This window comes from Ambystoma mexicanum, chromosome 1p (assembly GCF_040938575.1).
Source record: "Ambystoma mexicanum isolate Mex_15411 chromosome 1p, UKY_AmexF1_1, whole genome shotgun sequence".
Lineage (NCBI taxonomy): Eukaryota > Metazoa > Chordata > Amphibia > Caudata > Ambystomatidae > Ambystoma > Ambystoma mexicanum.
The window spans coordinates 1,474,131,165-1,474,151,976 of record NC_090921.1 but is presented as its reverse complement, the minus strand read 5'-3'; the positions used below and the strand labels follow the sequence as shown (position 1 = coordinate 1,474,151,976).

The following is a 20,812-nucleotide window of genomic DNA, read 5'->3' as shown; positions in this document are numbered from 1 at the left end:
AAATGCCTAACTCATTCACAAATACAACCCTTATCCTCACAACAACATTGGTTATGTCCCGCAGCAGTACTGACCCGTGACCATGTATGCACAGCTGCTTCCAACAAAACAGCAATCTTGTGTTAGTAACTCTAAAGCTGTGAGTGCCAATTCTGCATCAATCTCATGCTTCTGCAGAAATATTTCCCAAAATGACAAAGTGGCCAATACGGGGATCGAACCCGTGACCTTGGCGTTATTAGCACCACGCTCTAACCAACTGAGCTAACCGGCCAGCTGAGAGTCTTTTTCCCTTGGAAAAAAATGCCTAACTCATTCACACATAAAACCCTTATCCTCACAACAACCTAAAGAAAAACTACATGTGATCTGAAGGAAATTCATGAATATGACAATTATCTTCAAACTGACTTGTAGCCTGCATCACATTTAAGTAGAACTGGGACAAAGAAGGTTAAATGAATCTCATTGGTCATTTCCCACAGCAGTACTGACCTGTGACCATTTATGGACTGCTGCTTCCAACAAAACAGCAAACTAGTCATAGTAAATCTAAAGCTGTGGGTGGGAATTCTGCATCAATCTCATGCTTCTGCAGAAATATTTCCCAAATTGACAAAGTGGCCAATACTGGGATCAAATTCGCTAACTTGGCGTGATTAGCACCATGCTCAGTCAGAAAAAGTATGCCTTCTGACTGGAGCATAGGAGGGAGGCCAGTTGCAGGGGGGAGTTTTCTTCCCTTGAAAGAAAATGCCTAACTCATTCACAAATACAACCCTTATCCTCACAACAACATTGGTTATGTCCGCAGCAGTACTGACCCGTGACTATGTATGCACAGCTGCTTCCAACAAAACAGCAATCTTGTGTTAGTAACTCTAAAGCTGTGAGTGCCAATTCTGCATCAATCTCATGCTTCTGCAGAAATATTTCCCAAAATGACAAAGTGGCCAATACGGGGATCGAACCCGTGACCTTGGCGTTATTAGCACCACGCTCTATCCAACTCAGCTAACCGACCAGCTGAGAGTCCTGTTTCTGACTGGAGCATTAGAGGGAGGCCAGTTGCAGGGGGATTTTTTCTTCCCTTGGAAAAAAAATGCCTAAGTCATTCACACATAAAACCCTTATCCTCACAACAACCTAAAGAAAAACTACATGTGATCTGAAGGAAATTCATGAATTTGACAATTACCTTCAAACTGACTTGTAGCCTGCATCACATTTAAGTAGAACTGGGACAAAGAAGGTTAAATGCATCTCATTGGTCATTTCCCACAGCAGTACTGACCTGTGACCATTTATGGACTGCTGCTTCCAACAAAACAGCAAACTAGTCATAGTAAATCTAAAGCTGTGGGTGGGAATTCTGCATCAATATCATGTTTCTGCAGAAATATTTCCCAAATTGACAAAGTGGCCAATACTGGGATCAAATCCGCTAACTTGGCGTGATTAGCACCATGCTCAGTCAGAAAAAGTAAGCCTTCTGACTGGAGCATAGGAGGGAGGCCAGTTGCAGGGGGGAGTTTTCTTCCCTTGAAAGAAAATGCCTAACTCATTCACAAATACAACCCTTATCCTCACAACAACATTGGTTATGTCCCGCAGCAGTACTGACCCGTGACCATGTATGCACAGCTGCTTCCAACAAAACAGCAATCTTGTGTTAGTAACTCTAAAGCTGTGAGTGCCAATTCTGCATCAATCTCATGCTTCTGCAGAAATATTTCCCAAAATGACAAAGTGGCCAATACGGGGATCGAACCCGTGACCTTGGCGTTATTAGCACCACGCTCTAACCAACTGAGCTAACCGACCAGCTGAGAGTCCTGTTTCTGACTGGAGCATAAGAGGGAGGCCAGTTGCAGGGGGATTTTTTCTTCCCTTGCAAAAAAAATGCCTAAGTCATTCACACATAAAACCCTTATCCTCACAACAACCTAAAGAAAAACTACATGTGATCTGAAGGAAATTCATGAATTTGACAATTACCTTCAAACTGACGTGTAGCCTGCATCACATTTAAGTAGAACTGGGACAAAGAAGGTTAAATGCATCTCATTGGTCATTTCCCACAGCAGTACTGACCTGTGACCATTTATGGACTGCTGCTTCCAACAAAACAGCAAACTAGTCATAGTAAATCTAAAGCTGTGGGTGGGAATTCTGCATCAATCTCATGCTTCTGCAGAAATATTTCCCAAATTGACAAAGTGGCCAATACTGGGATCAAATCCGCTAACTTGGCGTGATTAGCACCATGCTCAGTCAGAAAAAGTATGCCTTCTGACTGGAGCATAGGAGGGAGGCCAGTTGCAGGGGGGAGTTTTCTTCCCTTGAAAGAAAATGCCTACCTCATTCACAAATACAACCCTTATCCTCACAACAACATTGGTTATGTCCCGCAGCAGTACTGACCCGTGACCATGTATGCACAGCTGCTACCAACAAAACAGCAAACTTGTGTTAGTAACTCTAAAGCTGTGAGTGCCAATTCTGCATCAATCTCATGCTTCTGCAGAAATATTTCCCAAAATGACAAAGTGGCCAATACGGGGATCGAACCCGTGACCTTGGCGTTATTAGCACCACGCTCTAACCAACTGAGCTAACCGGCCAGCTGAGAGTCTTTTTCCCTTGGAAAAAAATGCCTAACTCATTCACACATAAAACCCTTATCCTCACAACAACCTAAAGAAAAACTACATGTGATCTGAAGGAAATTCATGAATATGACAATTATCTTCAAACTGACTTGTAGCCTGCATCACATTTAAGTAGAACTGGGACAAAGAAGGTTAAATGAATCTCATTGGTCATTTCCCACAGCAGTACTGACCTGTGACCATTTACGGACTGCTGCTTCCAACAAAACAGCAAACTAGTCATATTAAATCTAAAGCTGTGGGTGGGAATTCTGCATCAATCTCATGCTTCTGCAGAAATATTTCCCAAATTGACAAAGTGGCCAATACTGGGATCAAATTCGCTAACTTGGCGTGATTAGCACCATGCTCAGTCAGAAAAAGTATGCCTTCTGACTGGAGCATAGGAGGGAGGCCAGTTGCAGGGGGGAGTTTTCTTCCCTTGAAAGAAAATGCCTAACTCATTCACAAATACAACCCTTATCCTCACAACAACATTGGTTATGTCCGCAGCAGTACTGACCCGTGACTATGTATGCACAGCTGCTTCCAACAAAACAGCAATCTTGTGTTAGTAACTTTAAAGCTGTGAGTGCCAATTCTGCATCAATCTCATGCTTCTGCAGAAATATTTCCCAAAATGACAAGGAGGCCAATACGGGGACCCGTGACCTTGCCATTATTAGCACCACGCTCTAACCAAATGAGCTAAACAGCCAGCTGAGAGTTTTGTTTCTGACTCAAGCATAAGCAGGAGGCCAGTTGTAGGGGGATGTTTTCTTCCCTTGGAAAAAAAATGCCTAACTCATTCACAAATACAACCCTTATCCTCACAACAACATTGGTTATGTCCGCAGCAGTACTGACCCGTGACTATGTATGCACAGCTGCTTCCAACAAAACAGCAATCTTGTGTTAGTAACTCTAAAGCTGTGAGTGCCAATTCTGCATCAATCTCATGCTTCTGCAGAAATATTTCCCAAAATGACAAAGTGGCCAATACGGGGATCGAACCCGTGACCTTGGCGTTATTAGCACCACGCTCTAACCAACTGAGCTAACCGGCCAGCTGAGAGTCTTTTTCCCTTGGAAAAAAATGCCTAACTCATTCACACATAAAACCCTTATCCTCACAACAACCTAAAGAAAATCTACATGTGATCTGAAGGAAATTCATGAATATGACAATTATCTTCAAACTGACTTGTAGCCTGCATCACATTTAAGTAGAACTGGGACAAAGAAGGTTAAATGCATCTCATTGGTCATTTCCCACAGCAGTACTGACCTGTGACCATTTATGGACTGCTGCTTCCAACAAAACAGCAAACTTGTCATAGTAAATCTAAAGCTGTGGGTGGGAATTCTGCATCAATCTAATGCTTCTGCAGACATTTTTCCCAAATTGACAAAGTGGCCAATACTGGGATCAAATTCGCTAACTTGGCGTGATTAGCACCATGCTCAGTCAGAAAAAGTATGCCTTCTGACTGGAGCATAGGAGGGAGGCCAGTTGCAGGGGGGAGTTTTCTTCCCTTGAAAGAAAATGCCTAACTCATTCACAAATACAACCCTTATCCTCACAACAACATTGGTTATGTCCCGCAGCAGTACTGACCCGTGACCATGTATGCACAGCTGCTTCCAACAAAACAGCAATCTTGTGTTAGTAACTCTAAAGCTGTGAGTGCCAATTCTGCATCAATCTCATGCTTCTGCAGAAATATTTCCCAAAATGACAAGGAGGCCAATACGGGGACCCGTGACCTTGCCATTATTAGCACCACGCTCTAACCAAATGAGCTAAACAGCCAGCTGAGAGTTTTGTTTCTGACTCAAGCATAAGCAGGAGGCCAGTTGTAGGGGGATGTTTTCTTCCCTTGGAAAAAAAATGCCTAACTCATTCACAAATACAACCCTTATCCTCACAACAACATTGGTTATGTCCGCAGCAGTACTGACCCGTGACTATGTATGCACAGCTGCTTCCAACAAAACAGCAATCTTGTGTTAGTAACTCTAAAGCTGTGAGTGCCAATTCTGCATCAATCTCATCCTTCTGCAGAAATATTTCCCAAAATGACAAAGTCGCCATTACGGGGATCGAACCCGTGACCTTGGCGTTATTAGCACCACGCTCTAACCAACTGAGCTAACCGGCCAGCTGAGAGTCTTTTTCCCTTGGAAAAAAATGCCTAACTCATTCACACATAAAACCCTTATCCTCACAACAACCTAAAGAAAAACTATATGTGATCTGAAGGAAATTCATGAATATGACAATTATCTTCAAACTGACTTGTATCCTGCATCACATTTAAGTAGAACTGGGACAAAGAAGGTTAAATGCATCTCATTGGTCATTTCCCACAGCAGTACTGACCTGTGACCATTTATGGACTGCTGCTTCCAACAAAACAGCAAACTTGTCATAGTAAATCTAAAGCTGTGGGTGGGAATTCTGCATCAATCTCATGCTTCTGCAGAAATATTTCCCAAATTGACAAAGTGGCCAATACTGGGATCAAATTCGCTAACTTGGCGTGATTAGCACCATGCTCAGTCAGAAAAAGTATGCCTTCTGACTGGAGCATAGGAGGGAGGCCAGTTGCAGGGGGGAGTTTTCTTCCCTTGAAAGAAAATGCCTAACTCATTCACAAATACAACCCTTATCCTCACAACAACATTGGTTATGTCCGCAGTAGTACTGACCCGTGACTATGTATGCAGAGCTGCTTCCAACAAAACAGCAATCTTGTGTTAGTAACTCTAAAGCTGTGAGTGCCAATTCTGCATCAATCTCATCCTTCTGCAGAAATATTTCCCAAATTGACAAAGTGGCCAATACTGGGATCAAATTCGCTAACTTGGCGTGATTAGCACCATGCTCAGTCAGAAAAAGTATGCCTTCTGACTGGAGCATAGGAGGGAGGCCAGTTGCAGGGGGGAGTTTTCTTCCCTTGAAAGAAAATGCCTAACTCATTCACAAATACAACCCTTATCCTCACAACAACATTGGTTATGTCCGCAGTAGTACTGACCCGTGACTATGTATGCAGAGCTGCTTCCAACAAAACAGCAATCTTGTGTTAGTAACTCTAAAGCTGTGAGTGCCAATTCTGCATCAATCTCATCCTTCTGCAGAAATATTTCCCAAATTGACAAAGTGGCCAATACTGGGATCAAATTCGCTAACTTGGCGTGATTAGCACCATGCTCAGTCAGAAAAAGTAAGCCTTCTGACTGGAGCATAGGAGGGAGGCCAGTTGCAGGGGGGAGTTTTCTTCCCTTGAAAGAAAATGCCTAACTCATTCACAAATACAACCCTTATCCTCACAACAACATTGGTTATGTCCGCAGCAGTACTGACCCGTGACTATGTATGCACATCTGCTTCCAACAAAACAGCAATCTTGTGTTAGTAACTCTAAAGCTGTGAGTGCCAATTCTGCATCAATCTCATGCTTCTGCAGAAATATTTCCAGAAAATGACAAAGTGGCCAATACGGGGATCGAACCCGTGACCTTGGCGTTATTAGCACCACGCTCTAACCATGACCTTGGCGTTATTAGCACCACGCTCTAACCAACTGAGCTAACCGGCCAGCTGAGAGCCTTTTTCCCTTGGAAAAAAATGCCTAACTCATTCACACATAAAACCCTTATCCTCACAACAACCTAAAGAAAAACTATATGTGATCTGAAGGAAATTCATGAATATGACAATTATCTTCAAACTGACTTGTAGCCTGCATCACATTTAAGTAGAACTGGGACAAAGAAGGTTAAATGCATCTCATTGGTCATTTCCCACAGCAGTACTGACCTGTGACCATTTATGGACTGCTGCTTCCAACAAAACAGCAAACTAGTCATATTAAATCTAAAGCTGTGGGTGGGAATTCTGCATCAATCTCATGCTTCTGCAGAAATATTTCCCAAATTGACAAAGTGGCCAATACTGGGATCAAATTCGCTAACTTGGCGTGATTAGCACCATGCTCAGTCAGAAAAAGTATGCCTTCTGACTGGAGCATAGGAGGGAGGCCAGTTGCAGGGGGGAGTTTTCTTCCCTTGAAAGAAAATGCCTACCTCATTCACAAATACAACCCTTATCCTCACAACAACATTGGTTATGTCCCGCAGCAGTACTGACCCGTGACCATGTATGCACAGCTGCTACCAACAAAACAGCAAACTTGTGTTAGTAACTCTAAAGCTGTGAGTGCCAATTCTGCATCAATCTCATGCTTCTGCAGAAATATTTCCCAAAATGACAAAGTGGCCAATACGGGGATCGAACCCGTGACCTTGGCGTTATTAGCACCACGCTCTATCCAACTCAGCTAACCGACCAGCTGAGAGTCCTGTTTCTGACTGGAGCATTAGAGGGAGGCCAGTTGCAGGGGGATTTTTTCTTCCCTTGGAAAAAAAATGCCTAAGTCATTCACACATAAAACCCTTATCCTCACAACAACCTAAAGAAAAACTACATGTGATCTGAAGGAAATTCATGAATTTGACAATTACCTTCAAACTGACTTGTAGCCTGCATCACATTTAAGTAGAACTGGAACAAAGAAGGTTAAATGCATCTCATTGGTCATTTCCCACAGCAGTACTGACCTGTGACCATTTATGGACTGCTGCTTCCAACAAAACAGCAAACTAGTCATAGTAAATCTAAAGCTGTGGGTGGGAATTCTGCATCAATATCATGTTTCTGCAGAAATATTTCCCAAATTGACAAAGTGGCCAATACTGGGATCAAATCCGCTAACTTGGCGTGATTAGCACCATGCTCAGTCAGAAAAAGTAAGCCTTCTGACTGGAGCATAGGAGGGAGGCCAGTTGCAGGGGGGAGTTTTCTTCCCTTGAAAGAAAATGCCTAACTCATTCACAAATACAACCCTTATCCTCACAACAACATTGGTTATGTCCCGCAGCAGTACTGACCCGTGACCATGTATGCACAGCTGCTTCCAACAAAACAGCAATCTTGTGTTAGTAACTCTAAAGCTGTGAGTGCCAATTCTGCATCAATCTCATGCTTCTGCAGAAATATTTCCCAAAATGACAAAGTGGCCAATACGGGGATCGAACCCGTGACCTTGGCGTTATTAGCACCACGCTCTAACCAACTGAGCTAACCGACCAGCTGAAAGTCCTGTTTCTGACTGGAGCATAAGAGGGAGGCCAGTTGCAGGGGGATTTTTTCTTCCCTTGCAAAAAAAATGCCTAAGTCATTCACACATAAAACCCTTATCCTCACAACAACCTAAAGAAAAACTACATGTGATCTGAAGGAAATTCATGAATTTGACAATTACCTTCAAACTGACGTGTAGCCTGCATCACATTTAAGTAGAACTGGGACAAAGAAGGTTAAATGCATCTCATTGGTCATTTCCCACAGCAGTACTGACCTGTGACCATTTATGGACTGCTGCTTCCAACAAAACAGCAAACTAGTCATAGTAAATCTAAAGCTGTGGGTGGGAATTCTGCATCAATCTCATGCTTCTGCAGAAATATTTCCCAAATTGACAAAGTGGCCAATACTGGGATCAAATCCGCTAACTTGGCGTGATTAGCACCATGCTCAGTCAGAAAAAGTATGCCTTCTGACTGGAGCATAGGAGGGAGGCCAGTTGCAGGGGGGAGTTTTCTTCCCTTGAAAGAAAATGCCTACCTCATTCACAAATACAACCCTTATCCTCACAACAACATTGGTTATGTCCCGCAGCAGTACTGACCCGTGACCATGTATGCACAGCTGCTACCAACAAAACAGCAAACTTGTGTTAGTAACTCTAAAGCTGTGAGTGCCAATTCTGCATCAATCTCATGCTTCTGCAGAAATATTTCCCAAAATGACAAAGTGGCCAATACGGGGATCGAACCCGTGACCTTGGCGTTATTAGCACCACGCTCTAACCAACTGAGCTAACCGGCCAGCTGAGAGTCTTTTTCCCTTGGAAAAAAATGCCTAACTCATTCACACATAAAACCCTTATCCTCACAACAACCTAAAGAAAAACTACATGTGATCTGAAGGAAATTCATGAATATGACAATTATCTTCAAACTGACTTGTAGCCTGCATCACATTTAAGTAGAACTGGGACAAAGAAGGTTAAATGAATCTCATTGGTCATTTCCCACAGCAGTACTGACCTGTGACCATTTACGGACTGCTGCTTCCAACAAAACAGCAAACTAGTCATATTAAATCTAAAGCTGTGGGTGGGAATTCTGCATCAATCTCATGCTTCTGCAGAAATATTTCCCAAATTGACAAAGTGGCCAATACTGGGATCAAATTCGCTAACTTGGCGTGATTAGCACCATGCTCAGTCAGAAAAAGTATGCCTTCTGACTGGAGCATAGGAGGGAGGCCAGTTGCAGGGGGGAGTTTTCTTCCCTTGAAAGAAAATGCCTAACTCATTCACAAATACAACCCTTATCCTCACAACAACATTGGTTATGTCCGCAGCAGTACTGACCCGTGACTATGTATGCACAGCTGCTTCCAACAAAACAGCAATCTTGTGTTAGTAACTTTAAAGCTGTGAGTGCCAATTCTGCATCAATCTCATGCTTCTGCAGAAATATTTCCCAAAATGACAAGGAGGCCAATACGGGGACCCGTGACCTTGCCATTATTAGCACCACGCTCTAACCAAATGAGCTAAACAGCCAGCTGAGAGTTTTGTTTCTGACTCAAGCATAAGCAGGAGGCCAGTTGTAGGGGGATGTTTTCTTCCCTTGGAAAAAAAATGCCTAACTCATTCACAAATACAACCCTTATCCTCACAACAACATTGGTTATGTCCGCAGCAGTACTGACCCGTGACTATGTATGCACAGCTGCTTCCAACAAAACAGCAATCTTGTGTTAGTAACTCTAAAGCTGTGAGTGCCAATTCTGCATCAATCTCATGCTTCTGCAGAAATATTTCCCAAAATGACAAAGTGGCCAATACGGGGATCGAACCCGTGACCTTGGCGTTATTAGCACCACGCTCTAACCAACTGAGCTAACCGGCCAGCTGAGAGTCTTTTTCCCTTGGAAAAAAATGCCTAACTCATTCACACATAAAACCCTTATCCTCACAACAACCTAAAGAAAATCTACATGTGATCTGAAGGAAATTCATGAATATGACAATTATCTTCAAACTGACTTGTAGCCTGCATCACATTTAAGTAGAACTGGGACAAAGAAGGTTAAATGCATCTCATTGGTCATTTCCCACAGCAGTACTGACCTGTGACCATTTATGGACTGCTGCTTCCAACAAAACAGCAAACTTGTCATAGTAAATCTAAAGCTGTGGGTGGGAATTCTGCATCAATCTAATGCTTCTGCAGACATTTTTCCCAAATTGACAAAGTGGCCAATACTGGGATCAAATTCGCTAACTTGGCGTGATTAGCACCATGCTCAGTCAGAAAAAGTATGCCTTCTGACTGGAGCATAGGAGGGAGGCCAGTTGCAGGGGGGAGTTTTCTTCCCTTGAAAGAAAATGCCTAACTCATTCACAAATACAACCCTTATCCTCACAACAACATTGGTTATGTCCCGCAGCAGTACTGACCCGTGACCATGTATGCACAGCTGCTTCCAACAAAACAGCAATCTTGTGTTAGTAACTCTAAAGCTGTGAGTGCCAATTCTGCATCAATCTCATGCTTCTGCAGAAATATTTCCCAAAATGACAAGGAGGCCAATACGGGGACCCGTGACCTTGCCATTATTAGCACCACGCTCTAACCAAATGAGCTAAACAGCCAGCTGAGAGTTTTGTTTCTGACTCAAGCATAAGCAGGAGGCCAGTTGTAGGGGGATGTTTTCTTCCCTTGGAAAAAAAATGCCTAACTCATTCACAAATACAACCCTTATCCTCACAACAACATTGGTTATGTCCGCAGCAGTACTGACCCGTGACTATGTATGCACAGCTGCTTCCAACAAAACAGCAATCTTGTGTTAGTAACTCTAAAGCTGTGAGTGCCAATTCTGCATCAATCTCATCCTTCTGCAGAAATATTTCCCAAAATGACAAAGTGGCCAATACAGGGATCGAACCCGTGACCTTGGTGTTATTAGCACCACGCTCTAACCAACTGAGCTAACCGGCCAGCTGAGAGTCTTTTTCCATTGGAAAAAAATGCCTAACTCATTCACACATAAAACCCTTATCCTCACAACAACCTAAAGAAAAACTACATGTGATCTGAAGGAAATTCATGAATATGACAATTATCTTCAAACTGACTTGTAGCCTGCATCACATTTAAGTAGAACTGGGACAAAGAAGGTTAAATGCATCTCATTGGTCATTTCCCACAGCAGTACTGACCTGTGACCATTTATGGACTGCTGCTTCCAACAAAACAGCAAACTAGTCATAGTAAATCTAAAGCTGTGGGTGGGAATTCTGCATCAATCTCATGCTTCTGCAGAAATATTTCCCAAATTGACAAAGTGGCCAATACTGGGATCAAATTCGCTAACTTGGCGTTATTAGCACCATGCTCAGTCAGAAAAAGTATGCCTTCTGACTGGAGCATAGGAGGGAGGCCAGTTGCAGGGGGGAGCTTTCTTCCTTTGAAAGAAAATGCCTAACTCATTCACAAATACAACCCTTATCCTCACAACAACATTGGTTATGTCCGCAGCAGTACTGACCCGTGACTATGTATGCACAGCTGCTTCCAACAAAACAGCAATCTTGTGTTAGTAACTCTAAAGCTGTGAGTGCCAATTCTGCATCAATCTCATCCTTCTGCAGAAATATTTCCCAAAATGACAAAGTCGCCATTACGGGGATCGAACCCGTGACCTTGGCGTTATTAGCACCACGCTCTAACCAACTGAGCTAACCGGCCAGCTGAGAGTCTCTTTCCCTTGGAAAAAAATGCCTAACTCATTCACACATAAAACCCTTATCCTCACAACAACCTAAAGAAAAACTATATGTGATCTGAAGGAAATTCATGAATATGACAATTATCTTCAAACTGACTTGTATCCTGCATCACATTTAAGTAGAACTGGGACAAAGAAGGTTAAATGCATCTCATTGGTCATTTCCCACAGCAGTACTGACCTGTGACCATTTATGGACTGCTGCTTCCAACAAAACAGCAAACTTGTCATAGTAAATCTAAAGCTGTGGGTGGGAATTCTGCATCAATCTCATGCTTCTGCAGAAATATTTCCCAAATTGACAAAGTGGCCAATACTGGGATCAAATTCGCTAACTTGGCGTGATTAGCACCATGCTCAGTCAGAAAAAGTATGCCTTCTGACTGGAGCATAGGAGGGAGGCCAGTTGCAGGGGGGAGTTTTCTTCCCTTGAAAGAAAATGCCTAACTCATTCACAAATACAACCCTTATCCTCACAACAACATTGGTTATGTCCGCAGTAGTACTGACCCGTGACTATGTATGCAGAGCTGCTTCCAACAAAACAGCAATCTTGTGTTAGTAACTCTAAAGCTGTGAGTGCCAATTCTGCATCAATCTCATCCTTCTGCAGAAATATTTCCCAAATTGACAAAGTGGCCAATACTGGGATCAAATTCGCTAACTTGGCGTGATTAGCACCATGCTCAGTCAGAAAAAGTAAGCCTTCTGACTGGAGCATAGGAGGGAGGCCAGTTGCAGGGGGGAGTTTTCTTCCCTTGAAAGAAAATGCCTAACTCATTCACAAATACAACCCTTATCCTCACAACAACATTGGTTATGTCCGCAGCAGTACTGACCCGTGACTATGTATGCACATCTGCTTCCAACAAAACAGCAATCTTGTGTTAGTAACTCTAAAGCTGTGAGTGCCAATTCTGCATCAATCTCATGATTCTGCAGAAATATTTCCCAAAATGACAAAGTGGCCTATACGGGGATCGAACCCGTGACCTTGGCGTTATTAGTACCACGCTCTAACCAACTGAGCTAACCTGCCAGCTGAGAGGCATATTTCTAACTGGAGCATAAGAGGGAGGCCAGTTGCAGGGGGATTTTTTCTTCCCTTGGAAAAAAAATGCCTAACTCATTCACAAATACAACCCTTATCCTCACAACAACATTGGTTATGTCCGCAGCAGTACTGACCCGTGACTATGTATGCACAGCTGCTTCCAACAAAACAGCAATCTTGTGTTAGTAACTCTAAAGCTGTGAGTGCCAATTCTGCATCAATCTCATGCTTCTGCAGAAATATTTCCAGAAAATGACAAAGTGGCCAATACGGGGATCGAACCCGTGACCTTGGCGTTATTAGCACCACGCTCTAACCATGACCTTGGCGTTATTAGCACCACGCTCTAACCAACTGAGCTAACCGGCCAGCTGAGAGCCTTTTTCCCTTGGAAAAAAATGCCTAACTCATTCCCACATAAAACCCTTATCCTCACAACAACCTAAAGAAAAACTATATGTGATCTGAAGGAAATTCATGAATATGACAATTATCTTCAAACTGACTTGTAGCCTGCATCACATTTAAGTAGAACTGGGACAAAGAAGGTTAAATGCATCTCATTGGTCATTTCCCACAGCAGTACTGACCTGTGACCATTTATGGACTGCTGCTTCCAACAAAACAGCAAACTAGTCATATTAAATCTAAAGCTGTGGGTGGGAATTCTGCATCAATCTCATGCTTCTGCAGAAATATTTCCCAAATTGACAAAGTGGCCAATACTGGGATCAAATTCGCTAACTTGGCGTGATTAGCACCATGCTCAGTCAGAAAAAGTATGCCTTCTGACTGGAGCATAGGAGGGATGCCAGTTGCAGGGGGGAGTTTTCTTCCCTTGAAAGAAAATGCCTAACTCATTCACAAATACAACCCTTATCCTCACAACAACATTGGTTATGTCCGCAGCAGTACTGACCCGTGACTATGTATGCACAGCTGCTTCCAACAAAACAGCAATCTTGTGTTAGTAACTCTAAAGCTGTGAGTGCCAATTCTGCATCAATCTCATGCTTCTGCAGAAATATTTCCCAAAATGACAAAGTGGCCAATACGGGGATCGAACCCGTGACCTTGGCGTTATTAGCACCACGCTCTAACCAACTCAGCTAACCGACCAGCTGAGAGTCCTGTTTCTGACTGGAGCATTAGAGGGAGGCCAGTTGCAGGGGGATTTTTTCTTCCCTTGGAAAAAAAATGCCTAAGTCATTCACACATAAAACCCTTATCCTCACAACAACCTAAAGAAAAACTACATGTGATCTAAAGGAAATTCATGAATATGACAATTATCTTCAAACTGACTTGTAGCCTGCATCACATTTAAGTAGAACTGGGACAAAGAAGGTTAAATGCATCTCATTGGTCATTTCCCACAGCAGTACTGACCTGTGACCATTTATGGACTGCTGCTTCCAACAAAACAGCAAACTAGTCATAGTAAATCTAAAGCTGTGGGTGGGAATTCTGCATCAATCTCATGCTTCTGCAGAAATATTTCCCAAATTGACAAAGTGGCCAATACTGGGATCAAATCCGCTAACTTGGCGTGATTAGCACCATGCTCAGTCAGAAAAAGTATGCCTTCTGACTGGAGCATAGGAGGGAGGCCAGTTGCAGGGGGGAGTTTTCTTCCCTTGAAAGAAAATGCCTAACTCATTCACAAATACAACCCTTATCCTCACAACAACATTGGTTATGTCCCGCAGCAGTACTGACCCGTGACCATGTATGCACAGCTGCTTCCAACAAAACAGCAATCTTGTGTTAGTAACTTTAAAGCTGTGAGTGCCAATTCTGCATCAATCTCATGCTTCTGCAGAAATATTTCCCAAAATGACAAGGAGGCCAATACGGGGACCCGTGACCTTGCCATTATTAGCACCACGCTCTAACCAAATGAGCTAAACAGCCAGCTGAGAGTTTTGTTTCTGACTCAAGCATAAGCAGGAGGCCAGTTGTAGGGGGATGTTTTCTTCCCTTGGAAAAAAAATGCCTAACTCATTCACAAATACAACCCTTATCCTCACAACAACATTGGTTATGTCCGCAGCAGTACTGACCCGTGACTATGTATGCACAGCTGCTTCCAACAAAACAGCAATCTTGTGTTAGTAACTCTAAAGCTGTGAGTGCCAATTCTGCATCAATCTCATGCTTCTGCAGAAATATTTCCCAAAATGACAAAGTGGCCAATACGGGGATCGAACCCGTGACCTTGGCGTTATTAGCACCACGCTCTAACCAACTGAGCTAACCGGCCAGCTGAGAGTCTTTTTCCCTTGGAAAAAAATGCCTAACTCATTCACACATAAAACCCTTATCCTCACAACAACCTAAAGAAAAACTACATGTGATCTGAAGGAAATTCATGAATATGACAATTATCTTCAAACTGACTTGTAGCCTGCATCACATTTAAGTAGAACTGGGACAAAGAAGGTTAAATGCATCTCATTGGTCATTTCCCACAGCAGTACTGACCTGTGACCATTTATGGACTGCTGCTTCCAACAAAACAGCAAACTTGTCATAGTAAATCTAAAGCTGTGGGTGGGAATTCTGCATCAATCTAATGCTTCTGCAGACATTTTTCCCAAATTGACAAAGTGGCCAATACTGGGATCAAATTCGCTAACTTGGCGTGATTAGCACCATGCTCAGTCAGAAAAAGTATGCCTTCTGACTGGAGCATAGGAGGGAGGCCAGTTGCAGGGGGGAGTTTTCTTCCCTTGAAAGAAAATGCCTAACTCATTCACAAATACAACCCTTATCCTCACAACAACATTGGTTATGTCCCGCAGCAGTACTGACCCGTGACCATGTATGCACAGCTGCTTCCAACAAAACAGCAATCTTGTGTTAGTAACTCTAAAGCTGTGAGTGCCAATTCTGCATCAATCTCATGCTTCTGCAGAAATATTTCCCAAAATGACAAGGAGGCCAATACGGGGACCCGTGACCTTGCCATTATTAGCACCACGCTCTAACCAAATGAGCTAAACAGCCAGCTGAGAGTTTTGTTTCTGACTCAAGCATAAGCAGGAGGCCAGTTGTAGGGGGATGTTTTCTTCCCTTGGAAAAAAAATGCCTAACTCATTCACAAATACAACCCTTATCCTCACAACAACATTGGTTATGTCCGCAGCAGTACTGACCCGTGACTATGTATGCACAGCTGCTTCCAACAAAACACCAATCTTGTGTTAGTAACTCTAAAGCTGTGAGTGCCAATTCTGCATCAATCTCATCCTTCTGCAGAAATATTTCCCAAAATGACAAAGTGGCCAATACAGGGATCGAACCCGTGACCTTGGCGTTATTAGCACCACGCTCTAACCAACTGAGCTAACCGGCCAGCTGAGAGTCTTTTTCCATTGGAAAAAAATGCCTAACTCATTCACACATAAAACCCTTATCCTCACAACAACCTAAAGAAAAACTACATGTGATCTGAAGGAAATTCATGAATATGACAATTATCTTCAAACTGACTTGTAGCCTGCATCACATTTAAGTAGAACTGGGACAAAGAAGGTTAAATGCATCTCATTGGTCATTTCCCACAGCAGTACTGACCTGTGACCATTTATGGACTGCTGCTTCCAACAAAACAGCAAACTAGTCATAGTAAATCTAAAGCTGTGGGTGGGAATTCTGCATCAATCTCATGCTTCTGCAGAAATATTTCCCAAATTGACAAAGTGGCCAATACTGGGATCAAATTCGCTAACTTGGCTTGATTAGAACCATGCTCAGTCAGAAAAAGTATGCCTTCTGACTGGAGCATAGGAGGGAGGCCAGTTGCAGGGGGGAGTTTTCTTCCTTTGAAAGAAAATGCCTAACTCATTCACAAATACAACCCTTATCCTCACAACAACATTGGTTATGTCCGCAGCAGTACTGACCCGTGACTATGTATGCACAGCTGCTTCCAACAAAACAGCAATATTGTGTTAGTAACTCTAAAGCTGTGAGTGCCAATTCTGCATCAATCTCATCCTTCTGCAGAAATATTTCCCAAAATGACAAAGTGGCCAATACGGGGATCGAACCCGTGACCTTGGCGTTATTAGCACCACGCTCTAACCAACTGAGCTAACCGGCCAGCTGAGAGTCTTTTTCCCTTGGAAAAAAATGCCTAACTCATTCACACATAAAACCCTTATCCTCACAACAACCTAAAGAAAAACTATATGTGATCTGAAGGAAATTCATGAATATGACAATTATCTTCAAACTGACTTGTATCCTGCATCACATTTAAGTAGAACTGGGACAAAGAAGGTTAAATGCATCTCATTGGTCATTTCCCACAGCAGTACTGACCTGTGACCATTTATGGACTGCTGCTTCCAACAAAACAGCAAACTTGTCATAGTAAATCTAAAGCTGTGGGTGGGAATTCTGCATCAATCTCATGCTTCTGCAGAAATATTTCCCAAATTGACAAAGTGGCCAATACTGGGATCAAATTCGCTAACTTGGCGTGATTAGCACCATGCTCAGTCAGAAAAAGTATGCCTTCTGACTGGAGCATAGGAGGGAGGCCAGTTGCAGGGGGGAGTTTTCTTCCCTTGAAAGAAAATGCCTAACTCATTCACAAATACAACCCTTATCCTCACAACAACATTGGTTATGTCCGCAGTAGTACTGACCCGTGACTATGTATGCAGAGCTGCTTCCAACAAAACAGCAATCTTGTGTTAGTAACTCTAAAGCTGTGAGTGCCAATTCTGCATCAATCTCATCCTTCTGCAGAAATATTTCCCAAATTGACAAAGTGGCCAATACTGGGATCAAATTCGCTAACTTGGCGTGATTAGCACCATGCTCAGTCAGAAAAAGTAAGCCTTCTGACTGGAGCATAGGAGGGAGGCCAGTTGCAGGGGGGAGTTTTCTTCCCTTGAAAGAAAATGCCTAACTCATTCACAAATACAACCCTTATCCTCACAACAACATTGGTTATGTCCGCAGCAGTACTGACCCGTGACTATGTATGCACATCTGCTTCCAACAAAACAGCAATCTTGTGTTAGTAACTCTAAAGCTGTGAGTGCCAATTCTGCATCAATCTCATGATTCTGCAGAAATATTTCCCAAAATGACAAAGTGGCCTATACGGGGATCGAACCCGTGACCTTGGCGTTATTAGCACCACGCTCTAACCAACTGAGCTAACCGGCCAGCTGAGAGGCATATTTCTAACTGGAGCATAAGAGGGAGGCCAGTTGCAGGGGGATTTTTTCTTCCCTTGGAAAAAAAATGCCTAACTCATTCACAAATACAACCCTTATCCTCACAACAACATTGGTTATGTCCGCAGCAGTACTGACCCGTGACTATGTATGCACAGCTGCTTCCAACAAAACAGCAATCTTGTGTTAGTAACTCTAAAGCTGTGAGTGCCAATTCTGCATCATTCTCATGCTTCTGCAGAAATATTTCCAGAAAATGACAAAGTGGCCAATACGGGGATCGAACCCGTGACCTTGGCGTTATTAGCACCACGCTCTAACCATGACCTTGGCGTTATTAGCACCACGCTCTAACCAACTGAGCTAACCGGCCAGCTGAGAGCCTTTTTCCCTTGGAAAAAAAATGCCTAACTCATTCACACATAAAACCCTTATCCTCACAACAACCTAAAGAAAAACTATATGTGATCTGAAGGAAATTCATGAATATGACAATTATCTTCAAACTGACTTGTAGCCTGCATCACATTTAAGTAGAACTGGGACAAAGAAGGTTAAATGCATCTCATTGGTCATTTCCCACAGCAGTACTGACCTGTGACCATTTATGGACTGCTGCTTCCAACAAAACAGCAATCTTGTGTTAGTAACTCTAAAGCTGTGAGTGCCAATTCTGCATCAATCTCATCCTTCTGCAGAAATATTTCCCAAATTGACAAAGTGGCCAATACTGGGATCAAATTCGCTAACTTGGCGTGATTAGCACCATGCTCAGTCAGAAAAAGTAAGCCTTCTGACTGGAGCATAGGAGGGATGCCAGTTGCAGGGGGGAGTTTTCTTCCCTTGAAAGAAAATGCCTAACTCATTCACAAATACAACCCTTATCCTCACAACAACATTGGTTATGTCCGCAGCAGTACTGACCCGTGACTATGTATGCACAGCTGCTTCCAACAAAACAGCAATCTTGTGTTAGTAACTCTAAAGCTGTGAGTGCCAATTCTGCATCAATCTCATGCTTCTGCAGAAATATTTCCCAAAATGACAAAGTGGCCAATACGGGGATCGAACCCGTGACCTTGGCGTTATTAGCACCACGCTCTAACCAACTCAGCTAACCGACCAGCTGAGAGTCCTGTTTCTGACTGGAGCATTAGAGGGAGGCCAGTTGCAGGGGGATTTTTTCTTCCCTTGGAAAAAAAATGCCTAAGTCATTCACACATAAAACCCTTATCCTCACAACAACCTAAAGAAAAACTACATGTGATCTAAAGGAAATTCATGAATATGACAATTATCTTCAAACTGACTTGTAGCCTGCATCACATTTAAGTAGAACTGGGACAAAGAAGGTTAAATGCATCTCATTGGTCATTTCCCACAGCAGTACTGACCTGTGACCATTTATGGACTGCTGCTTCCAACAAAACAGCAAACTAGTCATAGTAAATCTAAAGCTGTGGGTGGGAATTCTGCATCAATCTCATGCTTCTGCAGAAATATTTCCCAAATTGACAAAGTGGCCAATACTGGGATCAAATCCGCTAACTTGGCGTGATTAGCACCATGCTCAGTCAGAAAAAGTATGCCTTCTGACTGGAGCATAGGAGGGAGGCCAGTTGCAGGGGGGAGTTTTCTTCCCTTGAAAGAAAATGCCTAACTCATTCACAAATACAACACTTATCCTCACAACAACATTGGTTATGTCCCGCAGCAGTACTGACCCGTGACCATGTATGCACAGCTGCTTCCAACAAAACAGCAATCTTGTGTTAGTAACTTTAAAGCTGTGAGTGCCAATTCTGCATCAATCTCATGCTTCTGCAGAAATATCTCCCAAAATGACAAGGAGGCCAATACGGGGACCCGTGACCTTGCCATTATTAGCACCACGCTCTAACCAAATGAGCTAAACAGCCAGCTGAGAGTTTTGTTTCTGACTCAAGCATAAGCAGGAGGCCAGTTGTAGGGGGATGTTTTCTTCCCTTGGAAAAAAAATGCCTAACTCATTCACAAATACAACCCTTATCCTCACAACAACATTGGTTATGTCCGCAGCAGTACTGACCCGTGACTATGTATGCACAGCTGCTTCCAACAAAACAGCAATCTTGTGTTAGTAACTCTAAAGCTGTGAGTGCCAATTCTGCATCAATCTCATGCTTCTGCAGAAATATTTCCCAAAATGACAAAGTGGCCAATACGGGGATCGAACCCGTGACCTTGGCGTTATTAGCACCACGCTCTAACCAACTGAGCTAACCGGCCAGCTGAGAGTCTTTTTCCCTTGGAAAAAAATGCCTAACTCATTCACACATAAAACCCTTATCCTCACAACAACCTAAAGAAAAACTACATGTGATCTGAAGGAAATTCATGAATATGACAATTATCTTCAAACTGACTTGTAGCCTGCATCACATTTAAGTAGAACTGGGACAAAGAAGGTTAAATGCATCTCATTGGTCATTTCCCACAGCAGTACTGACCTGTGACCATTTATGGACTGCTGCTTCCAACAAAACAGCAAACTTGTCATAGTAAATCTAAAGCTGTGGGTGGGAATTCTGCATCAATCTAATGCTTCTGCAGACATTTTTCCTAAATTGACAAAGTGGCCAATACTGGGATCAAATTCGCTAACTTGGCGTGATTAGCACCATGCTCAGTCAGAAAAAGTATGCCTTCTGACTGGAGCATAGGAGGGAGGCCAGTTGCAGGGGGGAGTTTTCTTCCCTTGAAAGAAAATGCCTAACTCATTCACAAATACAACCCTTATCCTCACAACAACATTGGTTATGTCCCGCAGCAGTACTGACCCGTGACCATGTATGCACAGCTGCTTCCAACAAAACAGCAATCTTGTGTTAGTAACTCTAAAGTTGTGAGTGCCAATTCTGCATCAATCTCATGCTTCTGCAGAAATATTTCCCAAAATGACAAGGAGGCCAATACGGGGACCCGTGACCTTGCC

At 43.0% G+C, this 20,812-nt stretch overlaps 16 non-coding genes across 16 annotated transcripts; all 16 read right to left on the bottom strand.

The window, feature by feature from the left end:
- Positions 1–200: 200 nt before the first annotated feature.
- TRNAI-AAU (transfer RNA isoleucine (anticodon AAU)) lies at positions 201–274 on the bottom strand. Its single transcript has one exon. It is a non-coding gene; the product is annotated as a tRNA-Ile (tRNA).
- Positions 275–1,750: 1,476 nt separating this feature from the next.
- Positions 1,751–1,824, bottom strand: TRNAI-AAU (transfer RNA isoleucine (anticodon AAU)). The gene has a single exon. It is a non-coding gene; the product is annotated as a tRNA-Ile (tRNA).
- Positions 1,825–2,550: 726 nt separating this feature from the next.
- TRNAI-AAU (transfer RNA isoleucine (anticodon AAU)) lies at positions 2,551–2,624 on the bottom strand. Its single transcript has one exon. It is a non-coding gene; the product is annotated as a tRNA-Ile (tRNA).
- A 1,020-nt stretch (positions 2,625–3,644) lies between these two features.
- Positions 3,645–3,718, bottom strand: TRNAI-AAU (transfer RNA isoleucine (anticodon AAU)). The gene has a single exon. It is a non-coding gene; the product is annotated as a tRNA-Ile (tRNA).
- A 2,430-nt stretch (positions 3,719–6,148) lies between these two features.
- On the bottom strand, positions 6,149–6,256 carry TRNAI-AAU (transfer RNA isoleucine (anticodon AAU)). The gene is made up of 2 exons: positions 6,219–6,256; positions 6,149–6,184 (listed from the first exon to the last, which is right to left on the bottom strand). It is a non-coding gene; the product is annotated as a tRNA-Ile (tRNA).
- Positions 6,257–7,733: 1,477 nt separating this feature from the next.
- On the bottom strand, positions 7,734–7,807 carry TRNAI-AAU (transfer RNA isoleucine (anticodon AAU)). Its single transcript has one exon. It is a non-coding gene; the product is annotated as a tRNA-Ile (tRNA).
- A 726-nt stretch (positions 7,808–8,533) lies between these two features.
- TRNAI-AAU (transfer RNA isoleucine (anticodon AAU)) lies at positions 8,534–8,607 on the bottom strand. Its single transcript has one exon. It is a non-coding gene; the product is annotated as a tRNA-Ile (tRNA).
- Positions 8,608–9,627: 1,020 nt separating this feature from the next.
- On the bottom strand, positions 9,628–9,701 carry TRNAI-AAU (transfer RNA isoleucine (anticodon AAU)). The gene has a single exon. It is a non-coding gene; the product is annotated as a tRNA-Ile (tRNA).
- Positions 9,702–10,722: 1,021 nt separating this feature from the next.
- TRNAI-AAU (transfer RNA isoleucine (anticodon AAU)) lies at positions 10,723–10,796 on the bottom strand. Its single transcript has one exon. It is a non-coding gene; the product is annotated as a tRNA-Ile (tRNA).
- Positions 10,797–12,901: 2,105 nt separating this feature from the next.
- On the bottom strand, positions 12,902–13,009 carry TRNAI-AAU (transfer RNA isoleucine (anticodon AAU)). Its single transcript has 2 exons — positions 12,972–13,009; positions 12,902–12,937 (listed from the first exon to the last, which is right to left on the bottom strand). It is a non-coding gene; the product is annotated as a tRNA-Ile (tRNA).
- Positions 13,010–14,829: 1,820 nt separating this feature from the next.
- On the bottom strand, positions 14,830–14,903 carry TRNAI-AAU (transfer RNA isoleucine (anticodon AAU)). The gene has a single exon. It is a non-coding gene; the product is annotated as a tRNA-Ile (tRNA).
- Positions 14,904–15,924: 1,021 nt separating this feature from the next.
- TRNAI-AAU (transfer RNA isoleucine (anticodon AAU)) lies at positions 15,925–15,998 on the bottom strand. Its single transcript has one exon. It is a non-coding gene; the product is annotated as a tRNA-Ile (tRNA).
- A 676-nt stretch (positions 15,999–16,674) lies between these two features.
- Positions 16,675–16,748, bottom strand: TRNAI-AAU (transfer RNA isoleucine (anticodon AAU)). Its single transcript has one exon. It is a non-coding gene; the product is annotated as a tRNA-Ile (tRNA).
- Positions 16,749–17,753: 1,005 nt separating this feature from the next.
- Positions 17,754–17,827, bottom strand: TRNAI-AAU (transfer RNA isoleucine (anticodon AAU)). Its single transcript has one exon. It is a non-coding gene; the product is annotated as a tRNA-Ile (tRNA).
- Positions 17,828–18,103: 276 nt separating this feature from the next.
- TRNAI-AAU (transfer RNA isoleucine (anticodon AAU)) lies at positions 18,104–18,211 on the bottom strand. Its single transcript has 2 exons — positions 18,174–18,211; positions 18,104–18,139 (listed from the first exon to the last, which is right to left on the bottom strand). It is a non-coding gene; the product is annotated as a tRNA-Ile (tRNA).
- A 1,821-nt stretch (positions 18,212–20,032) lies between these two features.
- Positions 20,033–20,106, bottom strand: TRNAI-AAU (transfer RNA isoleucine (anticodon AAU)). The gene has a single exon. It is a non-coding gene; the product is annotated as a tRNA-Ile (tRNA).
- Between the last annotated feature and the right edge of the window lie 706 nt (positions 20,107–20,812).